Source organism: Triticum aestivum, chromosome 2A (genome assembly GCF_018294505.1).
Source record: "Triticum aestivum cultivar Chinese Spring chromosome 2A, IWGSC CS RefSeq v2.1, whole genome shotgun sequence".
NCBI lineage: Eukaryota > Viridiplantae > Streptophyta > Magnoliopsida > Poales > Poaceae > Triticum > Triticum aestivum.
The window spans coordinates 765263492-765286917 of record NC_057797.1 but is presented as its reverse complement, the minus strand read 5'-3'; the positions used below and the strand labels follow the sequence as shown (position 1 = coordinate 765286917).

The window sequence follows — 23426 nt, the reverse complement described above, 5'->3', positions numbered from 1 at the left end:
AAAATACTAAAATGGCGTTAAATTAAGAATTTTACAAATAAGACCCGTGAAAACTAGTCGACAGAAAATAGGTTAGAATAATAATACTAATTAAGTAGTAAATATAAATGCAATGAAAACCATCTTAAACTAATTTCACACAAATGTTACGTGGTGCAAAAAATCCACAAATATGTAAGCCTAGTGCTTTCATCGGGCACACGGCTGATATGTCCTAAAAGCTGAGTGCCTTCTTCGGGCACACAGCTTATATGTCATATAAGCCGAGTGCTTGCTCCAGACACATGGCTTATAGGTTGCTCCGTGACGGTGCCGTCAACCACTGCCGTTGCAGACACGTGGCAGATGTCTTTGCCGAGTGTGTGTTGTAAGCCGGGTGCCTTTTCACGTAGATACCGTGTGTTTCATATAAGCCGTGAGCTTTTCTGCGGTACTCGGCTTATAAATGACTATAAGCCGAGTTCCTTTTATTTACCGGGTGTTTTTTTCTCCAGACCCGGCTTAGAGAAGCATAAGCCGGGTGCCCGAAAAAAAGCACACGGCTTATATGTCAACACACGGGAAACCGGGATTTTCCTGTAGTGGCAGTCGGCACTCGGCACCGCGCATGATCAAGAAATTCGACCTAGATGGCTAAGATGGACGCCGCTGCCGCTGCATCACCCAACATTTACTTGAAAGACCTCGCGAGCTTCGGGCGCTCGCTCCTCGATCGTGGCATGGTTCTCCCGGAGGACGTCGACGGCGAGGTGGGCAACATCTCTGTTCCGGTCGACACGTTCGACATCCTCCTCATCGACGACACTGTCGTGCATAAGAAGGCCAGCGACATCAGAAGGGTGGTCGACAGGATCCACCTGCACCCCGGCCAGGTGGTCGCATCAGCGTCCTGACATCTCCGGCCAGCTCCAGCTCGGCGTCGTCACTGGCGTCAACACCCTGCTGGACCTGGCTAAGCTCGACAACCACGGCGAGGCGACACATCTCATCAAGGGCGTGTCGCCGTCTAGCCAGCGCCGCGTCAGGGGCTTCAACCTAGGCGACTTCGTCGTGTCCGGGCCCTGGCTCGGCCGGGTCGTCGAGGTGTCCGTCGACGTGCTGTTCGACGACGGGGCAGTCTGCAGGTTCACCAATGCAGATTACAAGAAGCTACAAAGAATCAGCGAGACCCCCACCACGTATCGCCCGCAGATGAACACTATCTTCCACCCGGGGCAGTGCGTCACAGGGCTACACCCTTGTTCCCTCTTCAAGGAGGCACGCTGGCTTAACGGCCGCTGGAATCGTAACCGTGTGGAAGGCACTGTCATGAAGATGGAGACGTCTGGCGTCCTCGTTTACTGGATTGCGTCCATGCATCATGGCACAGACAAGGGGCTGGTCGAGGCATGTGCTCCTCCAGCCTACCAGAATGCAGACCATCTTACTTTTTTCTGCGTCGCGTCCGATTGCAGCTGGGGTGTGTCCGACCGCTGCTTTTTTCGCGAATCAAGTTCCACCAAAACCGACGATGCCAACGGGGATGCAGCTTGTGCTCATGATCAACACGAGGAGGAGGAGGAGGAAGAGCAGGAGGAAGACGTGATTGATGATGACCGTGAAGCACCAACTGCTCCTGTGGTACCCCCCATGAAGCATAATGATGCGAGGTTTTATCGAAAACAACTGAGGAAGGTCTTGTTCGAGGGGCATAGACGGGCACGACGCCCAAAACTCAGGAGGCATGTGGAGGTGGAATTCCCCATGGTCGTCGCCAACAGCCACACCTCCGTCGACGTGTTGTGGCAGGACGGCACATGGGAACGTGGCGGACGTTCAGCAACTGTCATCCCCTTTGGTATAGTTAATGAGCAAGAGTTCTTCCCTGGGCAGCACGTCGTTGCCGACGTTCTTCATATTGATTCTACCACAGATCCAACTGGCGACAACACCATGCCATCTACTAGTGTCAACAATGACACAGTTGCTGATGGAACTAGATCCACCATGCGTGTGGGCGTCGTGAGGAGCCTGCACTCCAAGGACCAGACGGTTCACGTGTCATGGTTAAAGGCGGTGGTGCGCCCCGAGGAGGCCAGGGAGGTCGAGTGCGATGATACCGTGAGCGCATACAATTTGAAAAAGGACTATGAGGACGCTGCTTATTATGGAGACATTGTCATTCGTCTCGTACCGCCAGGATCAACCAACGGTGAAACTGCACCTTCAGAGGGAAACATGAAGAAAAATTATATTGCCTCTGACCTTTCATGGGTGGGACATGTTGTTGACCTTTCAAATGGGCATGTCCAAGTTAAGTGGGGTGATGGTAACATGTCAACGGTACGTGGATAAATATGGTCGTATTTTCTAGTACTACTCTAGTATCTTTTTCTTCGACTAAACTGAACTCATTAATTAGTTGTTGTTGATTTGATTGTGGGTGTATTGCAGGTATTGTCCCATGAAATTGTTGTCATCCAAGTGGAGAACCACATGTATCTTCGGACTGAAATGGGAGATTGGGTAGAGGACGGTTGCATCGACGATGCACCTGAAGAAGAACAGGCTTGCAGGCCAAGCTGTCCCCCTTTGCCACTAAGAATTGAATCTTATCCACTTTAACAACATTGGGGACATACTTTGGGTCAATTTACTATACACATGTTCTATATTGAATTTAGACCTCCTACAATTTATACTGAATTATTATTTTAATAGTTTCATCTCACTTGATGTGGCTATATATCTGATTTCAGGAAAATGATCTACAAAATCCAACCAATGATGTCAAAGGAGACACCCCAGCAATGACAAGGACAAGCCCTTTAGATTTTGCATTCCAGTCTTTGGTCAAATTAACTGGTGACACGGTTGCTCGAGGTAAGGAATATCTTATGAACTGGCGACTATCGTCACCATTGTCGTCGTTACCAAGCTCTGAGTTACATGTGACCACGGACGGTGATAACACTCGTGGTGCTGGAACGAACATAATAATCGATGCTGCCATGGCAAGGAACGTTATCGATTTGAATGGGCAAAAAAATTCCAAAGAGGGGACGAAGGCGGCACATGGTACTTGTTGCTATGATGAATCATTCTGCTTCCCACGCTTCGATGTACTGCAGAGCAGCCCTTCGGATCACCATTACCTTGACATCGCGGACCAGGTAATTAAACTTCTGTTAGAAAATATGAAGAACGGGAGGTAATTAAAGTTATACGTATCACAATGAACCATAATTAATGACTCTCTTTACTTGTATTTTCTAGCATAGTTTATATTTCTGTTTATTTGTACTTTCATTCAAAAACCTGTCAATATTTAAATACATGCAGTAGGAGTTTCCTACTGTTTTACATCCAAAAACTAAGATTATTCTAAGGAAAGTTTACATGCACAATATGTTTTGTCTATTGGTATAATTCATCTGCTTAATTATGTCATTTAGTTTTCATGTATCCTTGACTTAAAAATAAGTAACGGGGCACACTACATGTTACAAGTCATGATAGAACGATTTTTACTAAATGTAGTACATATACATATAGAACTTTAATCAATGCACCTTTTCATGAAAATGCAGGGCAGCAGTCATGTCAAGAGTTGGGCGAAAACAGTGCAAAAAGAATGGAAAATTCTAGAGAACGACTTACCAGGTATGAGAGTGCACCTGGAAATACAATACACAGTCCATGGTTACAAATGAATGCCTAACTTTTAAATGTGCAGAAACTATTTACGTGCGGGTGTTCGAGGACCGCATGGACCTACTCCGGGTGGTGATGGTGGGTGCGAGCGGGACACTGTACCATCACGGGCTCTTCTTTTTCGACTTGCAGCTGCCTCCATCATACCCGGCTGCGCCACCGCAAGTGTACCACCACTCCTTCGGCCTACGCCTCAATCCCAACCTCTATGAGTCCGGTACCGTGTGTCTTAGCCTGCTAGGCACATTTGGAGGCGAGGGCAGTGAGGTCTGGTCACCGTCGACATCAAGCATCCTCCAAGTCGTTGTCTCCATCCAGGGCCTCGTGCTCAACGACCAACCATACTACAACGAGGCTGGATATGAGACTCTGGTTGGCAAACCAGAGGGCCGCCGCAATGCCTTGCCCTATAGCGAAAATGCTTACCTGCTTACCCTCCAGACCATGCTCCATCTTTTGCGCCGGCCACCTCAGGGATTTCAAGAATTTGTCAAGGATCACTTCCGCCATCGGGGGAGGTTCGTGCTCGGGACATGCACCGCGTGGTTGAAGGGATGCGGTGTCAGCAGTGCCCATGCCACCGAAGCGGGAGGGGAACATCCATGTTCTGCGGGGTTAAGGCTTGCACTCGCCAACATGGTGTCGAGCCTCGTGGCAGCCTTCATGGAGATCGGGGCCGAGGGTTGTGAAGAGTTCCAGGAGTTGCGAGTCCCATTACCATGTGCTCGCAACACCACTCACACTAGTGCAGAACCGGGCAATAGCACCGGTTCGTAAGGCCCTTTAGTGCCGGTTTAGGAACCGGCACTAAAGTTTCGGCACTCAAGGCCCCCCCCCTTTAGTACCGGTTCAGCACGAACCGGTGCTAAAGGGGAACCACGTGGCACGAGCCAGCTCCGGGGGCCGGGAGCCCTTTAGTAACGGTTGGTAACACCAACCGGTACTAAATGGTTGTGGGTTTTTGTTTTATTTTGTATTTTTCAATTAAATTTGTGTTATTAATTTAATTTAGGATTGTTTTACGTTATAATGAGTTGTAGTCGTCGTCATCATCATCATCATCGCATATTAATAAATAAATAAACTCTAGCTAGCTAAAAATCATCATAGTCGTCTAATTACCACTATTTCATCATCATAGTCATTACCGCTAGCTATCTAATCATCATCAACGCTAGCTAGCTTAAAGAGGAAACATTCACTTTGTAACAGAAACAAAGATATCATCAAGTTCAACATAATTATCACCAACATCGAAGTTCAGGACACGGACATGAGACAAGTACTAATTAAAAGCATGAACTAGTAGCTACTGATCCTGCTGCTCCCTCTCCGGTAGAATAGCATAGAACATGTATAGCTCTCCTGATTCATCATACTGGAGCATGCAGATGAATCTGTCTCCTAATCTTGGGTTGCGCTTCTCCTTGCTGCCCCCTAGTACTTCTCTGCGATCGTTAACAATTTTGCTCCAATCTTTCACTATTAAGCATTCTTCGCTTTCATAAATCCTGAATGCACTCATGCGACCTTTTGTCTCGATCCACTGAGGCACAACTGTCATCGGAAGTTCCTGTTGAAGAATATCGTATAGTAATTAATATACTAAGCAATGAAAGTTTAGCTTCAAAAATAATATATGCAAAAGATGCACTAATTAAGGACAAATATTTAAAATCTTACCATCTTTCGATTATAGATGTGACCGTAGTTCAATACGATCACCATTGGTCGCACGTTTTGAGTACTAACATTTCTAAGTTTAGGAAAAAAAATTGTCTTGACAGTATTAAGATCCTCAAGCCATGAAACATAATGACTTATCTCTTCGCAGTTTAGTTGAGCCCCGGGGCAGTAGTAGGTCCTCTCTACCAAGCGCCGGACATGTTTGCTTGAACCGAAATAAGCTGACAATACAAATTAGTTGTCAATTATTTTTGAATAAACTGTATCAAAGACATAAACATATGCATGCATGGTTGAGAAAAACTCACCAAATGGTAGAACTGGAGGCTTTTGCAGATCGACCCAGATGTCTATATTACCTTCAATATCATATTCCGGACGAATATCAAAGGTGATAACCATATCAGGCTCAAATGCATAAGCCTTGCATAGTGCTTGCCAAGTTTTGCATTCAAAATAAGTGTATGTGTCTCCATTATATAATTTGACGTTGAAAGTATACCCATGCTCCGTCTTCAAGTAAACTCTCTTTACCTCCATATCATCTATAGCACTAAAACCTATCTTATCCAAGACAAAAATTCTTGCATGGAAGGGGATGCGCTAGTAGAATAGTGAAAATTTAAAATTATAAGTTGAAGCAAATGAAGCATAAGTTTTGCATTCAAATAATAATTGACAAAGTGACTTACTGTATCAACTTCGAATGTCTCATCCAGCTTGATGCTGAAGCGCCTACCATCAACATGGAAATTTTGGTCGCACAGGCCGCGCTGGTCTTCACAGTGTTCGCACATAATGAAATCTTTTTCGTCGTCAGATGACATTTCCTATGTTCATATAGGTGAAATATTAAACACCTATATCTAGCCAAATATATATTCATCTAACATTTGACATTAATATATCTAACTATATTCATCTCTACAATTGACATTACTAAAATAAACTAGTTCTATTAATTTCTTACTAAAATAAAGTAGGTAGTTCTATATAGTAATATTTTGATTAGATCATCAAATCTCATATACCTAAATTATCTTACTAAAAATAAACTTGTTCTATTAATTTTCATACTAAAAATAAACTAGTTATATTAATTCAACTAGTTCAAATAATCTCATATATATACCTAATTAATATCTAGCTATATTAATTCAACTAGTTCAACTTGTTCTAATTCATGTAAAATATATTTGACATTAATATTTAACATCTTTTCCATATAATTCATCTAACCATTAACATTCTAACATTATTATCTACGTAATTTATCTAACATTAATCTAAACAACAGAAAATAGAAAATAAGTAAAATTAACAATGTGTGTGTGTATGTGTGTGTACGTACGACCGGCGGACAGCAGCGTACGGGCGGCGGCGGGCGACGACGGGGGGACGGGCGCGACGGGCGAGAGGCGGCGGCGACGTACGGGCGCGGCGGGGTCGATGGGTCGGGCGGTGACGGCGACGGGCAGCGGGGCGGCGAGGGCGGCGCGCGATGGGGCGACGGGCGCGCGGCAAAGAAGTTTGGATCAAGAAGAACTACTGGTGGTCGATGAACTGATTTTTTCGTAGGTGCCATATATATAGGAGGGGTCTTTAGTACCGGTTGGAGCCACCAACCGGTACTAAAGGCCAATTTTCGCCAGGCCAAGGGCGGGAAACGACCCCTTTAGTACCGGTTCGTACCACGAACCAGTACTAAAGACCCCCCCCCTTTAGTACCGGTTGGAGCCACCAATCGGTACTAAAGGTTGTGCGCTGCCACCGGCGGTGCACAATGTTTAGCCCCACCTCGCCGAGCGAAGGGCAGCTGCACTGGTTTATAAACCCAGCCGCGGCTGCTCCTTCAAGCTTCTCTATATAGCAGGCTTCTGGGCCTAATTAATTAGGGCGCGCTGCCCTGTGAGCCTGCTGGCCCTTCTGGGCCTGCATTTGCACACCCTAGGTCTGGCAGGCCCACTGGGCAGTGCGCTAACAAATTTTTTATATAGTTTTTTTTCTTTTCTGCATTATTTATTTTTTTCTATTTATTTTTGAGTAGTTTTTTATATTGTTTTTTCTTTTCTGCATTATTTATTTTCTTCTATTTATTTTTGAGTAACTTGTAAGTCCAGTTAACATGGATGCTTATGATGCAAGAACAATAGCAAAAGTGAAAATTTGGCACAAATAGGTAGTTGTGTAACTAAAATAAGTAGGAGGAGAGATAGCTCTTATGTCACAAAAAAGAAGTTGTATCAAACCTTTTATGTCGGATCTAGACCAAACCAATCGGTATCGCCATCATACAGCCCAACCGTGGCTCGTGATGCATATATATGCATATCAAATGCATGGTTGGACGTATGATGGCGAATCCGAATGATTTGTATTCAGTCGATGAACTGGTAGATGTATGCAGTCGATGAACTGGTAGATGTATGCAGTCGATGAACTGAAAGACTTATGCAGGGAAGGCGAGATATGGGCTATATATAGGGTCGTCTGGCTCAGAAAGTGATTGTGGTAGTTTCGATCCAACGACTCACATGAGCTAGGAAGGAACACACCCTTGATCCAACGACTCGCAAGAGCTAGAAAGAAACACACGATCCGTGTGATTCTTCCTGATTGGTGGGATGCACATTAGTACCCTCTCTACTCTTTCGCGCATGCTATGCGGGTAATATGATGATACCATGCCAAGTTTCAATATTTTTAGGATTCATTTTGTAGTGATTTTCAATTTCACGGTCATTTAGCTCTCTAAACAATTAGGTAAATGACTGAAAAACAACAAATGATGTCAGAACATGTTGGAAATTGATGACGTCGCTTTAAATGCTGCATACTGAACACAAAAGAAGTCCCGAGTTTAAATAAGTTATTAAAAATAAAAAAGAGGTGCAATGTTGGTTAATTTGCTTTAAGCCATTCGGAATAGTGTAGACTGCACTGCACATAGCTCAGTGCAATCTATGCTATTCCGCAAGGCTTGAAGCTAATCAACATGTAGGTGAGCATTGCAACTCTTCGTCATTGTCTGTGCACTCACGGCTTATAAACCGCTCATACTGCCTCTCTCTTGGCGAAGATCACAAAATAGTTTGATTAAATTGCATTACTTGTAAGTCCAGTTAACATGGATGCTTATGATGCAAGAGCAACAACAAAAGTGAAAATTTGGCACAAATAGATAGTTGTGTAACTAAAATAAGTAGGAGGAGAGATAACTCTTATGTCACAAAAGGAGGTTGTATCAAACCTTTTATGTCGGATCAAAACAAACCAATCGGTATCGCCATCATACAGCCCAACTGTGGCTCGTGATGCATATATATGCATATCAAATGCACGGTTGGACATATGATGGCGAATCCGAATGATTTGTATTCAGTCGATGAAATGGTAGATGTGTGCAGTCGACGAACTGGTAGATGTATGTAGTCGATGAACTGAAAGACTTATGCAGGAAAGGCGAGAGGTGGGCTATATATAGGGTCGTCTGGCTCACAAAGTGATTGTGGTAGTTTCGATCCAACGACTCACATGAGCTAGCAAGAAACACACCCTTGATCCAACGACTCGCAAGAGCTAGAAAGAAACACACAATCCGTGTTATTCTTCCTGATTGGTGGGATGCACATTAGTACCCACTCCGGGCTTCGGTGAAAGTTGTACATTAGTACCCACTCCGGACTCCGAAACCCTGATACTCGGAAAGAGTTTGTCCAGTTTGTACACGAAGTGCGTCCAGTTTTTATATAGTTTTTTTCTTTTCTGCATTACTTATTTTCTTCTATTTATTTTTGAGTCGTTTTTTATATAGTTTTTTCTTTTCTGCTTTATTTATTTTCTTCTATTTATTTTTGAGTAATTTTTTTGTATAGTTTTTTTATTTTCTGCATTATTTATTTTCTTCTATTCATTTTTTCTGGAAATTGAATGCTGCATACTGAACAATTAGGTAAATGACCGAAAAACAACAAATGATGTCAGAACATGTTGGAATTGATGACGTCGCTTTAAATGCTGCATACTGAACAAAAAAGAAGTCCGGAGTTTAAATAAGTTACTAAAAATAAAAAAAGGTGCAATGCTGGTTAATTTGCTTCAAGCCATTCGGAATAGTGTAGACTGCACTGCAGAGGCTTGAAGCTAATCAACATGTAGGTGAACATTGCAACTCTTCGTCATTGTCTGTGCACTCACGGCTTATAAACCGCTTATACTGCCTCTCTTGGCGAGGTGGGACTAAAAACAGCTTGCCATAACCTCATTAGTACCGGTTCATGGTACGAGCCGGCACTAAATGGTGATGGTGGGGCCATAGCCTGACCGCAGGCTCACACAGCCTCTTTAGTACCGGTTCGTGGCATGAACCGGTATTAAAGGTTCGCCACGAACCGGTACTATTGATCGCCGCCATGAACCGGCACTAATGTACACATTAGTGTCGGCTCTAATTCAAACCGGCACTAATGTGCTTCACGTTTGATCCTTTTTCTACTAGTGTCAGTAGACAGATCAGAATGTGATGCTGGTGATTTAGTCTCTTAATCTTGTAGTTACTCACCTTTAGTTCCATAACAGTTATGATTTTTTCCCTTTTTGATTACAAAGGGGTTCATCAAGGGGCAATAGCGGCAACCCTGTGAACGCCGGGTGTATATCTTTCATCGTGACTCATGAAAATAATGATATTTATTTAAAAAAATAATTTATATCTATAATTTGAGCGTGTGGCCAATCGTGCTGATGGGATGGTGCAGATCGAGCATACGAACGTGTGGTGTCTAAATGTTTTTGGTCCGCAGGACAGTGAGTTCCAACGGTGAACACAACATTTAGGAGTCGGGCCTAATGATAGTAGGATAGCCAGGATTGTCAGGTCCATCTTGGAAGCACTGAGGTTCGGGTCGCTTCGTACGAATGCTTCTATAATTAGGCCTAAATAAATAAACTCACAAAATAAACTAGGCCTAATTTGGTTTGTGCATTTTTTTTCTAGTTCTCATCTAAGACAATTAACTACTCCCTCCGTTCCTAAATATAAGTCATTGTAGAGATTTCACTATGGGAAGTAGTAAGTAAGTCTTATAAAACTCCCACACCATTTGACTTTAGGCGGATATTCCCGTGGTTTATTCTTTTTTTTTGTTTGATTATTAATCAAATTATATAAGACTTCCAAAAACTAATGGTACAAAGGTGGGATGAAACATTATTAATTCTTGTCATGAGAATTAGCAAATCCGTCTTCATTTTCTTTTTCTTTAGTCTTTTCCCTTGTTGTTTCCATGTGTATTTATACTTAATATACTTTTGCTATATCTTGTTTTTGTATTTATTTCATTCTCACATTATTTTCATTTTTCTCTTTTCTCTTTTATACTTCTTATAAGTTCTTCCCGACAAAAAAAATTCATTATTAGTTTCACGTTTAGTTTATTTTGTTGTTGTTAATGGTTTCCTATTTATGTTTTTCATGAACAAATTTTACTATAATGCATTTTTTTGAAATGTTCACATGTCACAATACAAATTTTCATACGTAGGAGTGAATATTCATTTATTTCACTAAAAAATATTGATGCAAAATATATTAAATGAAGAGAGAAATATTAAGGAGCCCCGCAAAAAAGAAAAATATTGAGAAGAAATTGATATGGAAAAAAGTTTCATGCTTCCCTTTTCCTTTTCTTATTTTTCTGTTTCCTCTTTTTGCTTTGTTTTTTATTCTGTTTCACCAACATAATATTGGTAGAATAAAGTAAAACAATTACCTTTACTTTCTTGCTGGAAAACTTCCAATCTATTCATCATTAATCACGTTAGCACAACGAACACCAGAAATAATAAAAATTACATCCAGATCCGTAGACACGCCACAGCATCACCCCTCTCTCGCTGGAGCCGAGCAAAACCTGTTGTAGTAGACATTCGAGAAGTCGTCATGCTAAGGCATCATAGGACCAGCGCACCAGGGCAGGAACCGTCACCGATGAAGAGAAGCGTAGATCAGAAGGATCCAACCTAAAGACACACGAACAAAGACAAATGAAGATCGGATCCGAGCGGATCCACCAAAGACAACCACTGACCGACTCCCACGAGATCCGTCGAAAACACACCTCCACATGCCGTCTGATGACGCTATTCGCACCACCGGGATGGGGGCTAGGCGGGGAGGACCTTATTCCATCTTCAAGAAGACGCAACCGCCTCGTCTTCCTGAGCAGGACACAAACCCTAGATGGACACAAAAGACATCTAAAAACAAAGGAGGAGCGCTCCCACCGGCATGGACTGAGATCCACCGCACCTCCAGGCCGTAAGACCATAGAAGATGAGGTAGACCCGCGGCGCTGCCGGCAGGAGGCAAGTAACCCCTAGTCTGCCTTACCTTTACTTTACATTGCATATTTTTTTGTGTGAATAATGTCAGAAAAATAATACAGAAATGTGTTGTGTTCATGTCAGCTAGGTGAATATGTACCGTCCAAAAGACTATAGGTTTAATTTTTCTCTTATTAATCCAATACTAGTACAATGCTGGCAACAATATCCTTATCTTTCCCCTCCCGCGAGGCGAGTACGTAAAACTTTCCTCCCCTCGATCTCTATTGACCCATGGATTTGCCTCACATCCGCCTGTAGATCTGGCGGCCGGTGGCAGGGAAGAGAATCCTAGTGGCTCGGCTTCTCCTAGTAGATAAATTAGTGTCTTAGTCCTCCCAAGGGCGATGATCGGATGGATGGTGGCGCTTTTTCTTCGAGTCAGTCATCTAGGCTCTAATCCCCCTCAAGTTTGTCCGTTGGGACGGTTTAGACGAAGCTTCGGCATAGATTTCTACCGGCTCCTCGGGGCCACGAGGTTAGGGTTCCTCATCGTGGGTATGCAACAACAAGATTTGGTGTCGGGTTCTTCACATTGATTTTAGGATTCAATGATGACAACTATAGCTCTAGGACGCTGGTCCTTAGGGCCGGCTCTGTCGTCGACAATGTCAGGCCGCATCCATGGCTCATTCTGACAGTGACAGTGGTGGTTTGGAGATCCATGAACCTCGATATAATTTTTATTACGTTTCACGTGCTTTGTACTTCCGGCGAATCTTTATAATATATATGATCCTTTTCAAAGAAAAATCCTACACTAGTATATAAAAAGCTAGTAGTGGCCTCACACAAACCATGTTGGTGGCTGCTGCCCCCATGGTGACCCCCGCGTCACCGGTAACAGATATACTGGTGGTGTGTCAGTATTTGCATGCCACCGGTACTACCCATGGCATGCTGAACCTATAGGCGCCACTAGTGATTATGAACATTAGTGGTGTGGCCTTTGCTCCACACGACACTAATAGAGTTTCTATGAACACCTTCTCGTCAATAATTATTAGCGGGATCTGCACACTGATAACAATTTCCACGTATCAACAAAGATCTTTATCGAGCAAACATTCTATTACTAAATACAATTACCATTTCTTCGTGATATGTCAAAAAACCAGCTGAGGCGAGATTTTTACAATATCCTTGTGATCAACACTTTCATCACTATACCTAGTTATTCTCGTTACCGGTTTGTATTATTTCATTCTTTCCCTATTCAAATGTCCCCATGACTAACACCTTAGTCACTATGCTTGGTCAAGTGAGGATGGACATCTTAATATCGAGCGGGCCCATAGTGTATCTTTCCATCGTCGAAGGAGAAAATCACGGTCTCGACATATCAAACACCACAACATAATTTTCTGCCTTCTGGTATACCCGAAAGTCACTTTTATAATCACCCAATTATGGAATGATGTTTGGTAACCTCAAAGTAATGATCATGTATCCTGGTTTACATATTCTCATGGTCAAAGAACGTAAGTAAACTTTAACAATTAATAAAAAAAATACAGACAACATATTAGCGACCTGATCGGGAAGTATTTCATAAGTTGGTTCTATCCAACATCATTGTTACTCTAAAAATTTGTTATCATTATTGCCGGCAATGTTTTTACACTAATAATGCCCATGATCTGGAAAACATGATCATAAAAAATACATGAGCTAGGCCTGAGGACTGAATAGGGATCTACTTGATACTTATCTTCCCACACATGTAACTATGTTTTTCCTTTGAATCTCAAATTCAACAACCATTGCAATTATAGCATATAAATACATACCTAATTATGAATGTGAAATAGAATAATAATTTTCTTATTATTAACTCTAGGGCATATTTCCAACACATAAGGCCTAAACATAGACTCAAGAAAACAAACTAAATTTTCAATTCAATTTTGCCAATTCTTCATTCACTTGCAGATCAAATTTGAACTATATATATAAATTAAATGACTAGAAACGAATTACTGACTTAACTATAGCAACCCTCCCCCCCCCCCCCCCCCACCCCCAAAAAATTCCAAGATATGACGTTGCACATGTAATGGTGTATCTTGAATATAGAAGAAAAATCAAGGTCAAACGACGAACCAACTGTCACTTTGCCTTCAAATCTGATGTGTTCCCGCTTGAAACCCGGATTCTTCCTCGATGTTGATCTAGTTTCTAGGCAGTTTATATGACCTTCTGTGAAATATTCTCAATTTTTGAATGCAACCTATATGGATCACGTAATGACACCATGCAATCTTTCATATTTTTGCAGACTTCGATTGCATTATTCAGAATTGAAAAATTAATACCTCCATGTTTAGGGTTGAGTGTTGCCACTCTAAGGTTTGAAGTCTTTTCCATTTCTTAGATAAGGCCTAAACATAGACTCAGTAACACAAATAGGATTGTTAACGGAATTTTTTATTCTCTTGCAGTTCAAATTTGAACTATATTCATTAAATGACTAGAAATGCCGGACCCTGAAAATGCCAAATTTTGACATGGAACATGTAATGGTGTATTATGAGTGTAGAGAAAAAAATGGAACATGCCAAAGTTCAACCGCTTAAGCAACTTTCACTTCTACTTTAAATCTGACTCATCCCCTCTTGGACTACAATTCCTCCTTGAAGATAGTCGGTTTCTAAGCAGTGTATGTCACAACTTTGTAAAATGCTCTCAAAATTTTATCATGATATATTGATGAAATATGAGGGCACCACGCCAAGTTTCATATTTTCATACTCCATTTGCTTTTTTCAGAATTAAAAACCAATAACCTCCATGTTCGGAGTCGAATCCTGGTATCCATATGTTTGGAATTATTTCCCTTTGATTGGATATGACCTAAACATATACTAAATAAGACAATGGCATTTTCCAACCAAGTTATAGAAAAAAAAGCATGCACTTGTAGTATAAATCTTACTTAAGTGCACCGAATACCTAAAATGCACTGAATGAATATAGGAGGAAATGTTAAGGGGGTAAGAAATGAAAAAAGAGAGGGAAGCATATAGTGCATATAAAATAAAAGAGCATACAAAGGAGAAAAAGAAAACAAATATTGAACAAAAGAAAGGAAACAAACAAAAAGAGTAGAAAAAGGGAAAAGAAAAAAAATGTTTGCCCAGTACCACATGGCAGGAACTAGGCAAAGCATGTGCTTGTCGAGTGCCATGTGGCAAGAACTCGGCAATAACATGCTTTGCCAAGTGCTACCAAATGTCGGACTTTTGCCTAGTGTTTTCTTCGTGGAACTAGGCAAAAATCATGTATTCATGTTTGCCTTGTACCCAACGAAATGCACTCGGCAAACACCCTAACTAGGCAAAGTTCTAAATTATTGTTGTGCCACTACTAGGGAAAACCTTATACACAGAAGTTTACCAGTAGCGCAGTTTAAAAGTGGGCGCTACTGCTAATTAGTAGTAGAGAGGGGTATAAAAACCGCGCTACTACTAAGTTGATAGTAGTAGCGAGGGGTATAAACCCGCGCTGCTAGTAAGTGGTCTCCAACAATGCCCCTCGGATAGGCCATAGTAGTAGCGAGGGGTATAAAACCGACGCTACTACTAAGTAAGTAGTAGTAGCGCAGGTTAGACCCCCACGCTACTACTAAGTTGTCCACCCCTCTCGCTCTACTAAACATGGCCACGCCGACCCTAAAAAAACATGGCCACGCCTCTCTCCTCCTCTCCCCTTCCCACCTCTCGCTCTCTCCCTCCCCCCGCACGCGGCGCACGCTCGTCCCGTCCCGATCCCCCTCTACCACCGCCGTCGCCGGCCGATTTCGGCCAGCTCGGTGCCACCCCGCGCCGCGCCTCACCGGCCCGGCTCCCCCTCACCCCCTCCGCCGATTCGCCGCCTCCGCCCCGGCCTCCCGCCCCTGCGCGCGCCCCCGAGGCAAACCCTAGTTCGCCGGCGCGGCGGTGTGGTGGCCGTCTTCTGCTCCTCCTCCCGAGCCCCCGCGCCCCTGCCTCGGCTACTCGGCGCAGGCTTCCTCAGCCACGACGCCTTCTGGTCCAACAGCGGTGGCGGTGGTCGTTCCCACTTCGTCTCCGTCTCGGTAATCCCCCGGTTCTTCCTCCCCTTCCCCCTCTCGTGCTCCGGGTGGCTGATTGTGCGGCCATTTCTTGGCTACTAGTCCTATGGCCGTCGAATGGTTGCGCAATTCCTGTGTTGGCGTGCTTGTATTATTGCTGGATGTGGTTCTATTAATGGCCTGATCCTCTGGCCTCCATTTCTAGGCGTTCCTAGAGTTTCTAGTTGTAAGTAGTGGCTGTGTCCATGGATATTATTTAGGTACTGATGCCGTGTGTTACTTGGTTCCTAGAGCTTCCGATGGTACTTCTATTCTGTCGTTAGCTATAGATCATGTAGAGCTGTCTTATTGTTAGCTATTGTACTTCTATGCTTATGTTCTATGGTTTCTAATGGTAGCTAAATTTCTACTTAATGGGATTGGCCCCCATGGCTTAGTTATTACCAAAATCAAATTTTGTCATAGTTGATGGTGTGAGGACTTATAATGTGATAAAGTATATACGTTGTTGCAACACCAAAATCAGTGAAATATATTGCCTTTTTTGCTGCGATGTTATCTCCTGGAATCTTTACTCGATAAAGTAAGATTTAGATAACATCATATGTTTAGAGTTCAGTTCTTTTCTTAGCTGAAACTAACATATTTTACAATGGGTGTGATGGATGTTGCAGGTTCATTGATGACAGCCAAGGGTTCATGCTCGGAAACGACTACATCTTGCTCCATGTTGTCGGCTCAGCTAGAGTCCTTAATCATGAGGAGATGGGACACGTCGATTGTTAGAGTACACTTGACAGGTGCATTTTGTGAAATTCTAGCCAGAAGATTGATAGCATGCTTGCCTGTTTGTTCTTTTCAGTTCAAATAAATGTTCCTTTTCTTGTTGAATCCAAAGTAGCTAGCAAAGATCAAGTGGAAAGGTTGTTGATTATCCCAAAGTTCTTTGACCATTTAGTTTGAATAGCTAGTGAGGAATTAAGCATATATTTTCGGCATGACTCCTTTAAATTGCTAGATGAGAAATAATCTTAAATTAATGGGTCTTGTGAATTGGAATATACCATTTAGTTGAACTGATACAATTTGCGTACTAACAAGTTTTCACTTTCTCGACATGGGCGCAGGGGTGATCGACGCTGACTAGCGCGGCCGGTGGGCGCTGTGCTCTTCAACCACTCAGAGGCGGACTTCTGAGTGAAGCCGGTGGCCATGTCGCGTAGATGATTGTCCAGGTGATTTCGACGCCGGAGGTCGTCGAGGTGGAGGACCTCGACGCCACCGTCCGGGAGGAGGGAGGATTCGGGTCCACCGGCATCTAAGCTCCGAGCCTTGGTAGATACATCTAGGGAAGTGGTCTGTTTAGGTTGATGATGGAACACCAGGGAAGGTACCCACCTTTCGATGATCATTGTGTGTGTCTGATGTTAAATGCAATCTTGAGAATGTTATGTGACGTTGGTTTGGTTTGCACTGGATGTATTGCCATCCATGAATACTATATCTAACTTTTATTTCTTAATTCCTAAATTATTAGTAGTAGCGTGGGAAACAAATGAGCGCTACTAGTAGTTTGGTTAGTAATAGCGTGGGAAATAAGAAATGAGCGCTACTAGTAGTTAGGTTAGTAGTAGCATGGGATATAAGTGAGCACTACTAGTAGTTAGGTTAGTAGTAGCGCAGGTGCACCCGCGCTGCTACTAACTTTTAGCTGTAGCGCGATACTAGTAGCGCGAGTACCAGCGCTACTAGTAGCCATTTTACCCGCGCTGCTTGTAGCCTTTTTCCTAGTAGTGTGCGGGTGTGGCTAATCAGAATTTTGCTAGACATACATGGTAAATGCTATAAGAATATAATATCTAAATAGTTCATCTTCACTATCATATTTCTTTTAACATGCAACCTATTCACGTCGACAAATTTGCCACGTCAGCCAAAAACAACAATCAATAAACCACGTGACTAAATTTTCTTTTATATATACCCCGCAAAAAATATATTTTATATACATAGCCAATCCCCGATCATCGAAGCGACTGAGTCGTTCTTCCTTCTGTAACCGACTAGGCCAGCCCAAAAGCATAGAGGCATCATCTTATCCTTACAACCGCCGAAATTCAAACCTTAATCGACCCGACGACGCCAGAATCGAGCTCCCGTGCACACTACCTCATCACGTGATAGATAATCATCACAGCATGCCTGGTGGCATTGCTGCACGCCTGCACCGCGTCAGTGGCACCGGCAGGGCCTCGTCATTGCCCCACGCCGGCTTCGCTTGGATTGCGCTACCGCGCACCCGCAACGGGTCAATAGCAACAAAAACGCCTTCCGGGTGCCTTGCATCGGCTTTTCTGCTCCACCTCTTACTGCCTCCTCAAGCACCCTCGTTAAGACCACGACGGTGACCTCCACGCTCGAATAGGTACCCACGATGAAACCATGATTCGATCAATTGATGCACTCGGCTTTTTCATCATCATCCCATCACTATGTAGCAGGATTGGAGATCACCTACGAGACGATAGACATGCAGGAAAAGGAGGAGGGAGTGGGCGGGATTTCCTGCTGGAGCTGCTGCATCGGGCCTACAGCCGCTTCTCTCTCGCCGGCGCAGACTGTTGGCACTGGCGCTCATGCGCGTTCCCAGTGCACCCGGCTGAAGCCGCGCTCGTCCTGCTTAGCAGCGCCAGCCAAGGTGTTGGTTTTCGGTTTGAGTTTTTTTGCCCCTGAATGAGATGGCCGAAATTCGGTCATTTCAAAGAATTCAGCAAAATCTTGGTGGAAACTACAAAACCAAAGTTTGAAGGTTAAACAAAATTTGACCCATTTTTTTGAAAACAAGCAGAGAAAACACCGAGGAGTACAAATATAAATGTTTACCAAACGTGCTTCAGGATAAAAACTTTGCATCATTCCAACATCACCATCAGCTTAAAAAGAAAATATTGAAACATAGACAGGGAGGAGTCGATGGATTCAGCTGCAGTCAAACACCACCATCAGTCGACCATCCCGGGTGTGCTGCAGAGTTGAGGAGTCCATGGATTCAACCACAGCCGGTAGAGATCAGCAGCAGGGGCCGGGTGACGGTGTCCTGGATTAGCGGGTGCTAGCCACATTGGCCCGCCGGTCATGGGCTGGACCAAGGACCACTAGATAAAACTGAAGAATGAGCCATGTTTCCCATGACTCCCGGTGTTCTCAAGATGGAATTCTCCAAAGACACCGTCAAATGATCGACAAGCTTATCCCTAGATGTAACCGACTATTATGTAACCCTAGGTACCCCCAGTCCCTATATAAACCAAGGGGTTTAGCTCATAGGGTTAAGTTAGAAACATACTCATATGATCTTGAGGTAGATAATCATGTACTTTGTACTCCATCACAATCAATACAACAAAAGCAGGATGTGGAGTTTTTCCTCTTCTAGAGGGCCCGAACCTGGGTAAAAATCGTGTCTCTTGTTCATCTTGTTACTGTCTAGCCAAGATCACCAGTTCGGGACCCCTACACGAGATCCGCCGGATTTAAACCCGACATTGGTGGCCCTTGTAGGTCCCGTTGTGTGCTCAAAATAGCTTGATGACCTATCTTCGGATTGATGACAACATTGATTGTCGGAAGACCTTCCCCGGACAGCCTTTTGTCTTCGGCAGCATCACGCTTTACGCCGTTTTGACTGGCCACCTCGGCCAGATCAAGAATTTCGCTCTAGGCCGGACCATTAGGTTTGGAAACATGGAATACCCTACGGATGCCCGCAGTGAACTTCCATTTTCGAGCTGGGTGTCAGACCAATCCGAGGACCTCGCTGATGCCGAAGTGTCGATCTCAATTCAATCATGGATCAGGTCCATGACGTGGATCACTCATCGGACTTGTCTTTGAGCTTGGAGCCTAACACTGCCTCGTCAGACCATACATCAAGTTTGACCGACGAAATCCCCGAGGCCATGTAAGATGGGACCTCGGCAAAACTTCAGCTAAGCCCGGTCAAGACATGGGCGAGGCTGACAAGACACTTCTGAATGAAATGTTAGATCGGATTCAGAGCTTCTCTATCTCTGACGGCCGGACCTCGGTCTATGATCAGATATGGAAAAAAACCTAGAGGAGCCAGAATTCAACCCAACCTCCATCTAGTCGCTACCATCGAGGATTTAAGCGATGTTCTAACATATGCATACGACGATGATTCCTACATGGATGAAGATATCGATGAGATGTCGGATACTACATCACCCCCTGCCACGAGTAATACTGGCAACTGGGTAGCTACATCCACCTACGACGTCTATATGGTGGACACCCCTAAGGACGGAGGAGGCAACGGAAAAAACCCAAGCGCCGATGCAGAGGCTGCCATAAATGGAGGTACCAGCAATGGTGATGCAAGCAACTGCGGCACTAGAAATAGTGACACTGCCAATAAAGACAAGGCCCACGATGGCGCCGAGAATCAAGACGCTGTCAACAACAACATCGATGACGGTATGATCAACGGGGACGATGACAACCCCGATGACGTTGACTATTATCCAGAGCCCGAGAGGATAGAAGCCTCAGTCCCAACGAATTTGATTTCATTGAGGATCCCCTTGAGGTGCCTCATCTTGAAACTTTTCGCAGTCAATTGGCCAATACGGCCAAGAGCATCAAGCACAAGACCCAGCAGCTCAAATCTGAACAGGACGAGCTTAACGATAGATGGGCCGAGCTCCTCAAGGCCGAATAGGACCTTGAGGACAAGGTTGCGAAAACTAGGCTCAATTTAAGTACCTATATGTTGTTTGAAATTGAAAACATTAAGTATCCAAATTTTCAACTCAAACTAGATGTGCATTGCACATACATGCTTACTCGTCACTAGATAGCTACCATAATCAATATTTATTCGCTAATCATATGACAATAGTTGCAAAAAAGATCGAACCAATCAACCTCGTCTCTCTCTACAGGTCGACATGGTGCGGTGAAGCACCTCGAGATCCGATTCCCCTCGCTATCGCCGGACAAGGCCGCTAGGCAAAGCGGGTGTGGTGTGTGATACGTCTCCAACATAACACTGATTTTCGTAGGTTTCATGCCTATTATCTTTTAATTTGTGCAATGGTTTCAAAGCTTTATCAGGAACTAACCTATTAGTTTAGTGTCCTATGCAAGTTCCTATTTTCTGCGGTTCACGACTATGCTGACATCTCTCTCTCTCTCTCTCTCTCTCTCTCTAAATAGAGGGGGGGCAGAATCCCCTTTCCTAGTCACCATTGTTCCCTAAATAGACACTCAATCCCTGTAAAATATATGTGGTGTTAATCAGAAAACACATGGTGAAAGGATTAACATCCGGTACATTGAAAACATAGTTTTTCTTTAGGCATTAAGAGAAAAATATCTCACCCAAGGAAAAAACCATCATACAAAAAGCAACCAATAGTCCACACTATTAAAAACCTTTCAAAGAAATATTATCACGCAACCTAATATAATGGAAGACAAGGTATATACGACCAGCCTCTTCAAAGACGAACTTAACACGATGGTGTCACGAATGTTTAATTTCCCGGAATTGTTGGATGCGTCCAGTAGTTATTTTCTCTTTTTGATTTCTTGTCGCCATTTCCTTAGCGCTTCCCTGAGAGGCATGCGGTACAAGTGTGTATGGGGTCGTATGCCTTGTAGCCCATGGCCATTTCGATATTGCACCAAGTAAAATAGCCCCATTTGCAAGCGACGCTCCTTGTATTTCCTGATACTGTCCCTGATAATTTGTAGTGAGTTTTCAATGGTGTGGCGATGCTCTTTGTAAGCTTCCCATGTAAGCATACCTCTCTTCACGAGTTCATTGTAGTCGTCAAGTACTGATGCAAGACAAATGCGCTTGTCTGTTTCACGGTCCAACGATGTAGTCTTGAGCATACGACGTTCGCCAAAAGAGAATGTACCGTACTCATCACGGCGGCAAAGTCTAAAAGTTTTTCCTGGCATCTTGAATTTTTTGGTCCCAAGGCTTTTGGTGCCCAATGCAAAAAATATGATAAGACACGTTAGAGATGAAGCATGCATAATGGATGAAACAAGCATGTCACGTCAAAAAACCATGGTTTAAGCAAAACCTTCATTAAGTAGGCTTGCTCATCAGTATATACTATTTGTTCTCTTATTAGATAATCTATAGTGTCCATTGACATGAAAAACAAGACTTTAGAGCATTGTTTACCGTAGGCAAAAAAAAAAATCCAAGTGAAAGTGTTTTTCTTAGCTACACCCATTGAGAGAAGTTTGATTATATATATTTTAACAGTGGAGATAGAAAAAGGCACTTGATTTGTAGAAACACGCAATGTGCCGAAATATTATTTTAGTGAAAGGACAACAATATACAAGACATTGAAAGCATATGCAAGCCCTCCAACCAGTCGCACGGGTCATGTTCATTTTACATAAGGGTGTGGATAGTTCTCTGAGAGTTAACCAAGTCTCAATCAAGTGATATAGTATATAAAAAAGGAAAAACTAAAAACTAAAAAGATTTTTTTGCACGGATCCGTATGCAAGATCTCACGAATAGAGCATCAACTGAGACATAACAAAGTCTTAGTCGACTGATATTTAGCAACACCGCTTTTTCATAAATATACCACATGTCATAATAGGCTAGCAACAATCAACAATTTTGGGGCAGAAAAGATAGTCGACATGGCGTTTCGATTTGTTGGTCTAATAATACTTTCATCAGCCATCTACTCTAATCAAATACTCGTCTAAATAATGGACAATTTCGCATCTAAGCTTTTACATGAAAATTTATTGAAGAAAATACACGGTAGGAACTCTTCCTACGGTTTCGCCTAAATTGTTTTTGAAGGATAAGAGTACCAAGATTGTCAAATTAACACATGCTCTCGACCGAAGAGGAAATTAAACGGATGGATCATACCTGATGTCTCGCTTCCTATTCATCATGCCGCTGCTAATCCCCTAATTAGCGGACCGTCAGGAGCGATCTGGATGGAGTAGTTTGCAGCCACGCCGTGGGAAAGCAAAACAGTGCTACTTTGCCGGCGCTATTTGCATACAATACAGGAGGCATTGCTGGTTATAGGAGTCCAATCCGAACTCGCATCCAAAATTAAGCCCGATTGTGCACAGGAAGACGAATCCGTCACGCCGAAGTTAGTATTTACACCGATCGTGCACAGGAGAGGACAGCGAGTAGTATAGGAATTCTAATCCTACTCAGACTGTTAGAATATATGTTGTATAGAGATAGAAGAGTAGTTGAGCAGTTTAAATCTTTGTAATCTTATCTTCTCTTATCTCTACTTCTGTTAAAACCTCCTGTATCGAACCTCGATCGATCTCTTCTTCTCTCGATCGATCTCTCCCTTGTAAGCCACGGCATAATCCCTATATAATACAATGCGGCCCAGACGAAGGGTTCTACGCTTCCCAATTCATCTCACACAGACAGCTGCCGGCAGGTTCTATTATTAGCCTATATATACACGTAGTATATTACGACTAGCTTGCAACACCACCGGCCGTGAGCATCTTATACGAGCCTCCTCTGGCAATCAATCGAACAAGCAGTCTCGCCGGAAGAAAG

At 43.3% G+C, this 23426-nt stretch overlaps 1 pseudogene; it reads left to right on the top strand.

Moving 5' to 3' along the window:
* Window positions 1-595: 595 nt before the first annotated feature.
* Window positions 596-13706, top strand: LOC123038247 (probable ubiquitin-conjugating enzyme E2 23; annotated as a pseudogene).
* Window positions 13707-23426: the final 9720 nt, after the last annotated feature.